Below are 13,620 nucleotides of genomic sequence, written 5' to 3'. Positions count from 1 at the left end.
GCCCCTGACGCCGGCGGTGGTTCGCCTCTGAGGACGGGGAGGGCGTGGAATCCTAGCCCGGCCAGGTTCTGGCTAAGTCGGGGCAAATCTAGATCCAGCTGATTTCAGTCACAATGTGAAAATCTGACAGGATCGATCACGAGCCCGCCCCAAAGAAGTTGCCAGCAACAGAAATACAACATAAAACGTTCTGCGTCCTGGGCCGCAGAAAATAACGTCCAGTAAGATTTCCACGACCCAGGCCTCGAAGACCAGTGAAGGGGAGCCCTGGCTTCATCTAAATGGTTTCTGCGGGGTGTGGGCGCGCTGACGAGGGCCCACCCTCCTCGCCTGCTGTCAACCTGTCCACCCGCCCGGCGTCGCGTCCAGTCCCGAGGCAGCACAGCCGGCGCCTTTCCGCCCACTCACGGCCCTGCCCGCAGGGCGCTGTACTGCCTTCAAATTCCTGTCAGGGGCCTCAGGGAGAGCCAGCGGGTAAGATTTACCTCACAGGTCAAGAATAACCCCTGGCTCAGATTCCCCGCGCGGGACAAACGCTCCCCCTCCTCACACCTGAAAAACACCCCAATGGCCGACGACCACAGTTATACGTCTCAGTACAGGCGTCCCCGCCGCTTCCGCCTCCCCTACCCCAACGCCTCAGACTTCACCTCTTCACAGCCTCGACGCTTCTCCGAAGCAAGTCAGAATTCTCAGGGAAGAAAAGCCGGCCTCGCCTCGTCCGGGAGCGTCTCTGATTGGCTGGCAGGAGGGCGCATGCGTGCAGCGGCCCCGGGGCTCCGCTCCCTCAGACACCACGACCAACAAGAGTGCTGACCCAGAGCACCTTGCGGGCGGCATCTATGGCTAGTACACCTGAAGTGAGGCGCTTTCCAGTTTCTTTTTGTAATTTAAATTTAAAAAATGTAATGCTATTTTGGGCTTCCCTGGTGGCGCAGTGGTTGCGAGTCCGCTTGCCCATGCAGGGGACACGGGTTCGTGCCCCGATCCCGGAAGATCCCACATGCCGCGGAGCGGCTGGGCCCGTGAGCCATGGCCGCTGAGCCTGCGCGTCCGGAGCCTGTGCTCCGCAACGGGAGAGGCCACAACAGTGAGAGGCCCGCGTACCGCAAAAAAAAAAAAATTTTTTTCACAATATTTTAATAATAAAGTTGCAAAAGAATATAAAGAACACACAACTTAATTTGTGAAGTACAGTTTTACCAGAGCCTGTTGCATCTCCTCAGGGAGTACTTTCCCTCCCATCCCCCCATTCCCTACTCAGAGATTTTTTTTTAATTATCTTGAATTTTGTGTTAATCATTGGACCCTCCCATTTTCTAAGTTTTGTTACCGCATGTATGTGCCCTGAAACAACTCTGCTTAGTTCTGTTTGTGTTTGGGTGGTATAGAAAGTTGTACCATATTCTATGTAGTATTCTGTCATTCGCTTTTTAAACTTAACATTATGTCACTAAGAGAATCTAGATGATTACATGTAGCCATAGTTCTTTCATTTTCACTGCTGCAAAATATCCTATTGTGCCTCTATTCCACCATTTATTCATTTATTTTCTTGTCTGTGGACATGTGGGTTATTTTCAGATTACAGCCTGTATAAACAATGATACTATGAATATTCTAATCTCCTGCATATATGCTGAAGTTTTTACAGAGTATCTGGGTGTGAAGTTTCTCAGTCATAGGCTAGATGATGTAAAAGCCAAATTGGTTTCAAATTTATACTCCCACCAACAGTGAGTTCCCATTGTTCAATGCACTCATTATCACTTGGTATAGTCAGATTTCTTAATTTTGCCATTCTAGTGGGTGTAAAATGATATTTCTTTAGGGTCTGCTTTTGTATTTCTCCAGTCACTCATAAGATTAAGCTCTTGTTATGCTTATTGGCCATTTGCATTTCCTTTTCCTTAAAATATCTATTTGGGGGCTTCCCTGGTGGTGCCGTGGTTGAGAGTCCTCCTGCCTTTGCAGGGGACGCAGGTTCGTGCCCTGGTCTGGGAAGATCCCACATGCCGCGCAGCGGCTAAGCCCATGAACCATGGCCGCTGAGCCTGCGCGTCCGGAGCGTGTGCTCCGCAACAGGAGAGGCCACAGCAGTGAGAGGCCTGCGTACTGAAAAAAAAAATATATATATATATATTTGGGTTTCTTGCTCATTTTTCAATTGGGTTATGTGTTTCTTATTGACTTGTAGCTCTTTATATATGGGGGTGGTGTTAATATTTATGACTGCTTTCTGTATCTTTTTAAAGGAATTTATTTTTATCCTGAAGTCATAAAAATACAAAAGTTTTAAGGTTTTATTTTTCATTTTTAAGCCTTTGTTCATCTAGAATTTATTTTTGTGCCTGGTGACAGGTAGGGTCCAATTACTTCTCCCCCCCCCGCCCCTCACTGTGGAAACCAGTTTATTGAATAGTGCATGCTTTCCCTTTAACAGCTACGTCATCTGTCATGTTTCTGTATGTTCTTGAGTCTGCTTCCCTAGCCTGTTCCACTGGTCAGTTTGCCTATTCCTGTGCCAAAGTCAGTTTTCATCATTCCAGCTTTATTAAAGGTTTGGCATCTAAGAGGGCAAGTCACACCTTATTTTTTCTTCAGGAGTATCCTGTGTATTCTTGAACTTTTGCTTTTCTAGTAAATTTTAGAATCAATTTTCCAAGTTCCAGGAAAAAAAACAAAACAAAACAACCTACTGGATTTTAATTGGAATGGCAATAAATCTATACATCAATTTGGAGAGAACTGAGTCTTTCGATTCTTGAACGTAGCATATTTTCCATTTATTTAGAACTTCTTTAATATAATTCAATAAAGTTAAATTTTTTTTCTCTGAGTAGAGTTTGCACTTTTATTAGATTTATTTATAAACAACTTATATTTTGTCTCTATTTTGTTCAAATTGTTATATAATTTTGTTCTACTTGGTATATAAAGATCCAATTGATTTCTGATATGGGTCTTATTTCTTTTTAAATCCACATTTTAAAAGTTTATTTATCTGCTTATACACAGCATTGCCCCAGAAAGGGTTTAAGGTGGCTTAAAAGACTCCATAAAATACACCAAGGAATTAGTAATAGAAGAACCAGGAATGAAGCGTATGCAAAATGCTTATATAATCCTACTCGTTTACTCTGGCTGGACCACAAATTTGGCTCTAAGTTTTCAGCAGGCAGTCAGAAAAGGAAACTTAGTTACATCATTTACAGTGTTCATAAAGCAAAAACAAACCAGTTACCCAAGCGAAGCACTGTTATTCCTAATATTAAGACCAGAAAGAAATTTCTCTTGAGAGGCTTCATAAAGAGGTCAGTGTATGATGTAATTAATAATCAGTGTTCTCAGTAGCAACCTAATGGGAGACACAAAGATGAATTTCACAGGGCTCTTTCTTCAATACAGGCAGATGGCATCACATCAACTTGAAAATCAGGAAAAGCAATTTTATCATGAGTTTGGGGGTTGATGGGGAAACACAATATGATATGGCCAAGGTACTCAGCTCTTTGCTCTCTGCTCAACAAAACCAAAGATATATTTTGGAACAACAGAGTTGAATCCAGTACCCAGAATGACTCCGGAGAAGTCCTGAAACCCTTAAAATTCTACACAACATTTTCTGAATAGGTGCTTTTAGTCTTCTTGCCAGAGAAAACATAGTTTATCAGATACACTGTACTCAGCATACCCGGGTGATACACATAAATTAGGAACCATTTCTTTAGACAATCTAGAGAATTAGACTACAAATCATTCATGCTATTCAGATACTTATGTTTTCTTCTTACAGCCTAGCTTATTTTTCCTCTGCAAAAAGAACCTTTTTTATTTCCATGTGGTGCCACGGCTTGGGTGAAGGTTTCAGGGTGGTTAAAAAGTTGCCTCCTGGCTGCAGGAAGGGGCTCGGGCAGAGATCTCGAGGCGGGGGAAGGCAGGGGGGGTCTCGCAGAGGCCGCCGGGCTCTGGAGGCTCCTAGTTGCGCTGACACGAGAGCCTTTCGAAGAGATACTCGCCCAGTTAGGCCTGAGGGCCCGGCCAGACTGCGCAGGTCTGTCAGGTGCACGCCCTTCTTCTTAAGGAGCTTCTTGAGGAGCTCCTCCTGCCGGAAGCGTCTCTCCGGGAACTCGCAGAGCTGGGCGCATGCGTTCACAGAACCCGGGGCCTGCAAATCCAAGAGCGCCCGGTCCAGGCTCTTCTCCAGGGCCGTGGCGGTCTCCGTGGCGCCCACGCTGGCGCCCCACTCCTCCGGGGGCAGCTCCAGCCCGTCCTGGAGTGGGGCGCGGCCGCCCCACTGCTTCCGCATCTTCAAGAGAGAAGCTGGGCGCCCTTGCGCGTCTCCACAGCCAACTCCCGGAAGAAGCGGCCCACGCCCCACGCCCTCGAAGTAGAAGCTCAGAGAGAGGTAAGTGGACGAGGCCCGAGGTGCAGGTTGATCAGGGGGGTGACGGCGGCCTCCACCTCGGTGGAAGAACTCTGCTGGATGGGGGGCTCACGGTGGGTCAGCAGTGAGGAGGACCTTCCCCGTAAAGTGTGTTGTGAGGATGGACCCGGAAACGGGTCGTCGTCTTCTCTCCAGCCACTTGCTAAACACTTTTATTACTTCCAAGAATTTGTCTGTAGAGTCTGGGATCTTATAATAAGATCATCTGTGAATAATGACATTCTCGTGTCTTTGTAGTTCGTAGGCTTTTTTTCATTTTCTGCCTGCACTGATTAGGATTTTTAGTACGAAGATGAATAAAAGCATGGATAGTAGACATTCTTCCTAATTTTAAAGGACATGTTTCTCAAGTTTCTATTAACAGTGATGATACTGAAGCCGTGGGTTAAATCCATTTCACCTGCCGTCACTAATCAAGGTCGTTTTAAGATTTGCCTGACCTCCAAGCTGCACTTAGCCTAGACAATAAGGTGTTTGCCCAAGCTGTTTTCCAGGAACTGGGAGTCAGCTGCTATAGTTTGAGCTGAGCTGGGTAAGTCTGGATAGGACCACCCACCCTTCAGCTGGGCATTCCAGAGTGTCTGCTTGGTGACCTTTTGACATCAAAGGGCTAAGAACTCTACCCTCAGAACATGCAGAGGCCTGGAGCCTAGTTACACCTGCTCAGGATGTCCGTTACCACACCTTTTTCCAATCACCTTGCCCCACACTCCCCATGCCTTGGACCGCCCTGCTTCTTTATTCTTTATCCCATAAGTACCCCGAGCCCCTTGCCTTGGAAGGTAGAGCTCAGATTGGTTTTCCTGTCTCCTCGCTTGGCTGTCTTCTGAATAAATACCCTCTTTGCTGCAGACCTCGGCATCTCAGTGTTTCATCTTGCTGGGCGTCAGGCGAGACAAACCTGGTTCGGTAACATATACCATGTGTGTGATTTTGGTAGTTGCCCTTTTTGAAAGCTTAGCTTCTATTTTCAGTTTGCTAAGAGTTTTTTGTTTGTTTGTTTGTTTTTGCGGTACGCGGGCCTCTCACTGCTGTGGCCTCTCCCGTTGCGGAGCACAGGCTCCGGACGCGCAGGCTCAGCGGCCATGGCTCACGGGCCCAGCCGCTCCGCGGCATGTGGGATCTTCCCGGACCGGGGCACGAACCCGTGTCCCCTGCATCGGCAGGCGGACTCTCAACCCCTGCGCCACCAGGGAAGCCCTGTTTGTTTTATTTTGTTTTTTAAAATCATGAATAAGTGTTGCATTTTATTAAATTCTTTTCTGTATCTATTGAAACGATCTTTTCTCTTCAATTTGTTAATGTAGTGAAGAAAATGTATATCATCTCCTAATGTTAAACCAAATCTACATTCCTGTGACAAACCCAAGTTGATCATGATGTACTAACTTCTTAAGCACATTGCTGTGTTTGGGTTGTTCAGCTTTTTGTGTCCATTTTCATGACTGAGATTGGCTTGTAATTTTCCCTTAGCCTACTGTCCTTATCTGGTTTGTAATCAAGGCTGTGCACATGGCTTGCTCCCTCTTCAAGTCTTTGCTCAAATGTCACTGTTCATCTCAATGAGGCCTTCTGTGCCTCCATTTTTAGATATTGTAAACTCTGGACCTTTATTTCTCTTCTTTCCCTAGTCTCCTTCCCCAGCTACCTTTTTCCTACCACTTACTGCTTTCTGTTGTATGTAATTTGATCATTTACTTAACCCCAAATGTTTGAAATTCTTTTGTGAAACTATCTGAACCTAGTGGCATCATTGGAGTAGTTCTTTGAAAGGTTTCTTTTTTATCTTTATTTTTTTAACATCTTTATTGGAGTATAATTGCTTTACAATGGTGTGTTAGTTTCTGCTGTATAACAAAGTGAATCAGCTGTAACTATACTTATATCCCCATATCCCCTACCTCTTGCGTCTCCCTCCCACCCTCCCTATCCCACCCCTCTAGGTGGTCACAAAGCACTGAGCTGATCTCCCTGTGCTATGTGACTGTTTCCCACTAGCTATCTATTTTACATTTGGTAGTGTATATATGTCCATGCCACTCTCTCACTTTGTCCCAGTTTACCCTTCCCCCTCCCCGTGTCTTCAAGTCCATTGTCTATGTCTGCGTCTTTATTCCTGTCCTGCCCCTAGGTTCTTCAGAACCTTTTTTTTTTTCGTATTCCATATATATGTGTTAGCATAACACAAATAACTCAGTTTCGTTTCTTTCTATGGCTGAGTAATATTCCATTGTATATATGTACCACATCTTCTTTATCCATTCATCTGTCTGTGGACACTTAGGTTGCTTCCACGTCCTGGCTATTGTAAATAGAGCTGCAATGAACATTGTGGTACATGACTCTTTTTGAATTATGGTTTTCTCAGGGTATATGCCCAGTAGTGGGATTGCTGGGTCGTATGGTAGTTCTCTTGATAGTTTTCTTGATTTTTAACTTTCTTCTGTAGAAATTGGTCTTCTTAAGCATTTGTCTCTATTGGGGTCAACTATAGTAAACTGTTTTTTCTAAGAAATCCTCTATTTCATTTAGTTTTATAAACTTACTTGCATAGAGATGTATACAGTAGTCTCCTTTGAGTTTTTAAATTCTTCTGCATTAATAGGTATTTCCCCTATGCCTGTCTCTTCTTTCCTTCCTTCCTTCCTTCCTTCGGAGTTGGATTGATTCTCCCCCTTGCCCCCCAATTTCTAAGCATTTTGTGGACAGGGTTTCTAGTTCAAGAGCACCTTCTTCTGTCAGTATAATGAAGTGCAGGTTTTTTTAAGCAGTAATGGAGTTGGGGTGAGGAGGATAAGTTGATGTGTCTTGTTTCACTTTTGTTTTTTCAGGATCTTTAATTTTTCCTCTCGTCTTTCTTTCTCATAGCTCCAAAAGGCACCACTTCTTTTTTTCCCCTAATATTTATATTATTTATTTATATTTATGTGTTTATTTTGGCTGCTCCAGGTGTTAGTTGTGGCATGAAGGATCTTCCTTGCAGCATGCAGGCTTCTTAGTTGCGGCATGAGGGCTTCTTAGTTGCAGCATGCAAACTCTTAGTTGCGGCATGCATGTGGGATCTAGCTCTCCAACCAGGGATCGAACCCCGGCCCCCTGCATTGGGAGCATGGAGTCTTACCCACTGAACCACCAGGAAAGTCCCAGGCGCCACCTCTTACCTGATTCTTCTCCAGAAGCAATCTTTCTTTAAGGCTGCCACCACTATTGGTCCTGCTTTCTTTCAAAACCCAGCCAGTACTGTAAACTACCAAGTCCCTGGCCTGTCTTCCTTGTTTTGATTCTTAGTAGTATTACATCGTGTCGTTCTAGGAGTTACTTTATCTTTACTTCCTCTAGGTCTTCTGCTCCCCAGCACTCTTCTGCATATAGTCTCTTAAGCTTCCCCTCCTACAGGCTCATACTGTTCCCACAGGCTGACAGCAAGAGCTCTGTTAGAATTTGTTTTCTATTTCTCTACTAGGAGAAGTTCATTGTATTCTCTGTCTCCTGATAACGTGGAAGGCGTGAGTTATGTGTGAAGTCTTACTTTTCTATTCCATTAATTTCTGCTCTTACCTTTGTTACCTCCCTACTGTCTTTTATTGTTCTTTTTCTAACTTTTTATGTTAGACCATTAAGTTGTTCATTTCCGGCCTCCTTTTCCAAGATGCTCATTTAAGATGATCAATTTCCTTCTATGTATCATTTAGCTGAACCCCACAAGTTGTGATAGGCCATATTTTCATTCCCATCCAGTTCTAAGTATTTTTAAGTTTCCACTATAAGTTCTTCCTTGATTCATGAGTTGCTTAATACGTGTTTTTAGGCTTTCAAACACATTTGGTTCTTAAAATTTATTGTTGGGCTATTCTAACTGGATACCCCTGTAATCTGAATCATACCTATGATTTGAAATGTGTTAACTAACACAAGGTCCATCTTAAAAATATATTTTATCCATGCTTGATAAGGATGGGTATGCTCTAATTTGGAGGTGCTGGGTTCTAGATATATCCAAGATATATCAAACTTTTAAATTGTGTCATTCAAATCTTTTATGTCTTTGCTGATATCTTTGTCTCCTTGGTCTAGGAATAATTGAGGAATGACTGAATATGTGTTAAAATACACTCTGATAGTGGAATTATAAATTTTTAAAAAATATTTATTTATTTTCTGCTGCATTGGGTCTTCATTGCTGCAGGTGGGCTTTTCTCTAGTTGTGGAGAGCAGGAGCTACTCTTTGTTGCAGTGCGTGGGATTCTTATTGCGGCAGCTTCTCTTAGTTGTGCAGCATGGGCTCTAGGTGCACGGGTTTCAGTAGTTGTGACACGCGGGCTCAGTAGTTGTGGAGCATGGGCTCTAGGCACGCAGGCTCAGTAGCTGTGGCACACGGGCTTAGTTGCTCCGCGGCATGTGGAATCTTCCCTGACCAGGGCTCAAACCCGTGTCCCCTGCATTGGCAGGCGGATTCTTAACCACTGCACCACCAGGGAAGTCTGGATTTATAAATTTTTCCTTATAGTTCTATCAACTTGATTTTTGTGTTTTGAACCTATTTAATTAGGTGCATAGAAGTTTAGAAAGCATACATCTTCTGTCAGTTAAACCTTTTTTTTAAAAAACATCTTTATTGGAGTTTAATTGCTTTACAATGTTGTGTTATTTTCTGCTGTATAACAAAGTGAATCAGCTATATGTATACATATATGCCCATATCCCTCCCTCTTGCGTCTCCCTCCCACCCTCCCTATCCCACCCTTCTAGGTGGTCACAAAGCACCGAGCTGATCTCCCTGTGCTATGTAGCTGCTTCCCACTAACTATCTATTTTACATTTGGTAGTGTATATATGTCCATGTCACTCTCTCACTTCGTCCCAGCTTACACTTCCCCCTCCCCGTGTCCTGAAATACATTCTCTACGTCTGCATCTTTATTCCTGACCTACCCCTAGGTTCATTAGAACAATTTTTTTTTTTAGATTCCATATATGTGTTAGCATACAGTATTTTTTTTCCTGTTTCTGACTTACTTCACTCCGTATGACAGACTCTAGGCCCATCCACCTCACTACAAATAGTTCAATTTTGTTTCTTTTTATGGCTGAGTAATATTCTATGGTATATATGTGCCACATCTTCTTTATCCATTCATCCATCTATGGACACTTAGGTTGCTTCCATGTCCTGGCTATTGTAAATAGAGCTGCAATGAACATTGTGGTACATGACTCTTTTTGAATTATGGTTTTCTCAGGATATATGCCCAGCAGTGCAATTGCTGGGTCATATGGTAGCTCTATTTTTAGTTTTTTCAGGAACCTCCATACTGTTCTCCATAGTGGCTGTACCAATTTATATTCCCAACAACAGTGCCAGAGGGTTCCCTTTTCTCCACACCTTCTCGAGCATTTACTGTTTGTAGATTTTTTGATGATGGCCATTCTGACTGGTGGAGGTGATACCTCATTGTAGTTTTGCTTTGCATTTCTTTAATGATGAGTGATGTTGAGCATCCTTTCATGTGTTTGTTGGTAATCTGTTTATCTTCTTTGGAGAAATGTCCATTTAGGTCTTCCGCCCATTTTTGCATAGGGTTGTTTGTTTTTTTGATATTGAGCGGCATGAGCTGCTTGTACATTTTGGAGATTAATGCTTTGTCAGTTGCTTCATTAGCAAATATTTTCTCCCATTCTGAGGGTTGTCTTTTCGTCTTGTTTATGGTTTCCTTTGCTGTGCAAAAGATTTTAAGTTTCATTAGGTCCCATTTGTTTATTTTTGTTTTTATTTCCATTTCTCTACGAGGTGGGTCAAAAAGGATCTTGCTGTGATTTATGTCATAGAGTGTTCTGCTTATGTTTTCCTCTAAGAGTTTTATAGTGTCTGGCCTTAGATTTAGGTCTTTAATCCATTTTGAGTTTATTTTTGTGTATGGTGTGAGGGAGTGTTCTAATTTCATTCTTTTGCATGTAGCTGTCCAGTATTCCCAGCACCACTTATTGAAGAGGTTGTCTTTTCTCCATTGTATATTCTTACCTCCTTTATCAAAAATAAGGTGACCATATGTGCATGGGTTTATCTCTGGGCTTTCTATCCTGTTCCATTGATCTATATTTCTTTTTTTGTGCCAGTACCATACTGTCTTGCTTACTGTAGCTTTGTAGTGCAGTCCGAAGTCAGGGAGCCTGATTCCTCTAACTCCGTTTTTCTTTCTGAAGATTGCTTTGGCTATTTGAGGTCTTTGTGTTTCCATACAAATAGTGAAATTTTTTGTTGTAGTGCTGCGAAAAATGCCAGTGGTAGTTTGATAGGGATATCATTGAATCTGTAGATTGCTTTAGGTAGTAAAGTCATTTTCACAATGTTGATTCTTCCAATCCAAGAACATGGTTTATCTCTCCATCTATTTGTATCATCTTTAATTTCTTTCATCAGTGACTTATAGTTTTCTGCATACAGGTCTTTTGTCTCCTTAGGTGGGTTTATTCCTAGGTATTTTATTCTTTTTGTTGCAGTGGTAAATGGGAGTGTTTCATTAATTTCTCTTTCAGATTTTTCATCGTTAGTATATAGGAATGCAAGAGATTTCTGTGCATTAATTTTGTATCCTGCTACTTTACCAAAATCATTGATTAGCCCTAGTAGTTTTCTGGTAGCATCTTTAGGATTCTCTATGTATAGTATCATGTCATCTGCAAACAGTGACAGCTTTACTTCTTCTTTTCCACTTTGGATTCCTTTTATTTCTTTTTCTTCTCTGATTGCTGTGGCTAAAACTTCCAAAACTATGCTGAGTAATAGTGGTGAGAGTGGGCAACATTGTCTTGTTCCTGATCTTAGTGGAAATGGTTTCAGTTTTTCACCATTGAGGACAATGTTGGCTGTGGGTTTGTCATATATGGCCTTTATCATGTTGAGATAAGTTCCCTCTATGCCTACTTTCTGGAGGGTTTTTATCATAAACAGGTGTTGAATTTTGTCAAAAGCTTTTTCTGCATCTATTGAGATTATCATCTGGTTTTTATCCTTCAATTTGTTAATATGGTGTATCACATTGATTGATTTGCGTGTATTGAAGAATTCTTGCATTCCTGGGTTAAACCCCACTTGGTCATGGTGTATGATCCTTTTAATATGCTGTTGGATTCTGTTTGCTAGTATTTTGTTGAGGATTTTTGCATCTATGTTCATCAGTGATTTTGGCCTATAGTTTTCTTTCTTAGTGACAACCTTGTCTGGTTTGGGAATCAGGGTGATGGTGGCCTCGTAGAATGAATTTGGGAGTGTTCCTCCCTCTACTATATTTTGGAAGAGTTTGAAAAGGATAGGGGTTAGCTCGTCTCTAAATGTTTGATAGAATTCTCATGTGAAGCCATGTGGTCCTGGACTAAAGTTTGTTGGAAGATTTTTAATCACAGTTTCAATTTCAGTGCTTGTGATTGTCCTGTCTGTATTTTCTATTTCTTCCTGGTTCAGTCTTTGGAAGGTTGTGCTTTTCTAGAATTTGTCCATTTCTTCCTGGTTGTCCATTTTATTGACACATAATTGCTTGTCGTAATCTCTCATGATCCTTTGTATTTCTGCAGTGTCAGTTGTTACTTCTCCTTTTTCATTTCTAATTCTGTTGATTTGAATCTTCTCCCTTTTTTTCTTGATGACTCTGGGTAATGGTTTATCAATTTTGTTTATCTTCTCAAAGAACCAGCTTTTAGTTTTATTGATCTTTGCTATTGTTTCCTTCATTTCTTTTTCATTTATTTCTGATCTGATCTTTATTATTTCTTTCCTTTTGCTAACTTTGGGGTTTTTTTTGTTGTTCTTCTTTCTCTTATTGCTTTAGGTTTAATGTTAGGTTGTTTATTTGAGATTTTTCTTGTTTCCTGAGGTAGGATTGTATTGCTATAAACTTCCCTCTTAGAACTGCTTTTGCTGCATCGCATAGGTTTTGGGTCATTGTATTTTCATTGTAATTTGTTTCTAGGCATTTTTTGATTTCCTCTTTGATTTCTTCAGTGATCTCTTGGTTATTTAGTAGCGTATTGTTTAGCCTCCCTGTGTTTGTATTTTTTACGGTTTTTTTTTCCTGTAATTGATATCTAGTGTCATAGCATTGTGGTTGGAAAAGATACTTGAGATGATTTCAATTTTCTTAATTTTACCAAGGCTTTATTTGTGACCCAAGATATTATCTATCCTGTGGAATGTTCCATGAGCACTTGAGAAGGAAGTATATTCTGCTGTTTTGGGATGGAATGTCCTGTAAATATCAATTAAATCTATCTGGTCTATTCTGTCTTTAAAGCTTGTGTTTCCTTATTTATTTTCATTTTGGATTATATTGGTGAAAGTTGGGTGTTAAAGTCCCCTGCTATGATTGTGTTACTGTTGATTTCCCCTTTTATGGATGTTAGTATTTGCCTTATATATGGAGGTGCTCCTATGTTGGGTGCATATATATTTCTAATTGTAATGTCTTCTTCTTGGATTGATCCCTTGATCATTATGTAGTGTCCTTCCTTGTCTCTTATAACATTCTTTATTTTAAAATCTATTTTATTTGATATGAGTACTGCTACTCCAGCTTTTGTTTGATTTCCATTTGCATGGAATATCTTTTTCCATCCCCTCACTTGCAGTCTGTATGTGTCCGTAGGTCTGAAGTGGGTCTCTTGTAGACAGCATATATATGGGTCTTGTTTTTCTATCCATTCAGCCAGTCTGTGTCTTTTGGTTGGTGAATTTAATCCATTTACATTTAAGGTAATTATCAATATGTATGTCCCTTTACCATTTTCTTAATTGTTTTGGGTTTGTTGTTGTAGGTCTTTTCCTTCTCTTGTGTTTCCTGCCTAGAGAAGTTCCTTTAGCATTTGTTGAAAAGCTGGTTTGGTGGTGCTGAACTCTCTTAACTTTTGCGTGTGTGTAAAGGTTTTTATTTCTCCATCAAATCTGAATGAGATCCTTGCTGGGTAGAGTAATCTTGGTTGCAGGTTTTTCTCCTTCATCACTTTAAATATGTCCTGTCAGTCCCTTCTGGCTTGCAGAGTTTCTGCTGAAAGATCCGCTGTTAACCTTATGAGGATTCCCTTGTATGTTATTTGTTGCCTTTCCCTTGCTGCTTTTAATATTTTTTCTTCGTATTTAATTTTTGATAGTTTGATTACTATGTGTCTTGGTGTGTTTCTCCTTGT

Source organism: Mesoplodon densirostris, chromosome 11 (assembly GCF_025265405.1).
Source record: "Mesoplodon densirostris isolate mMesDen1 chromosome 11, mMesDen1 primary haplotype, whole genome shotgun sequence".
Classification (NCBI taxonomy): Eukaryota; Metazoa; Chordata; class Mammalia; order Artiodactyla; family Ziphiidae; genus Mesoplodon; species Mesoplodon densirostris.
Note: the sequence above shows the minus strand (reverse complement) of the source record.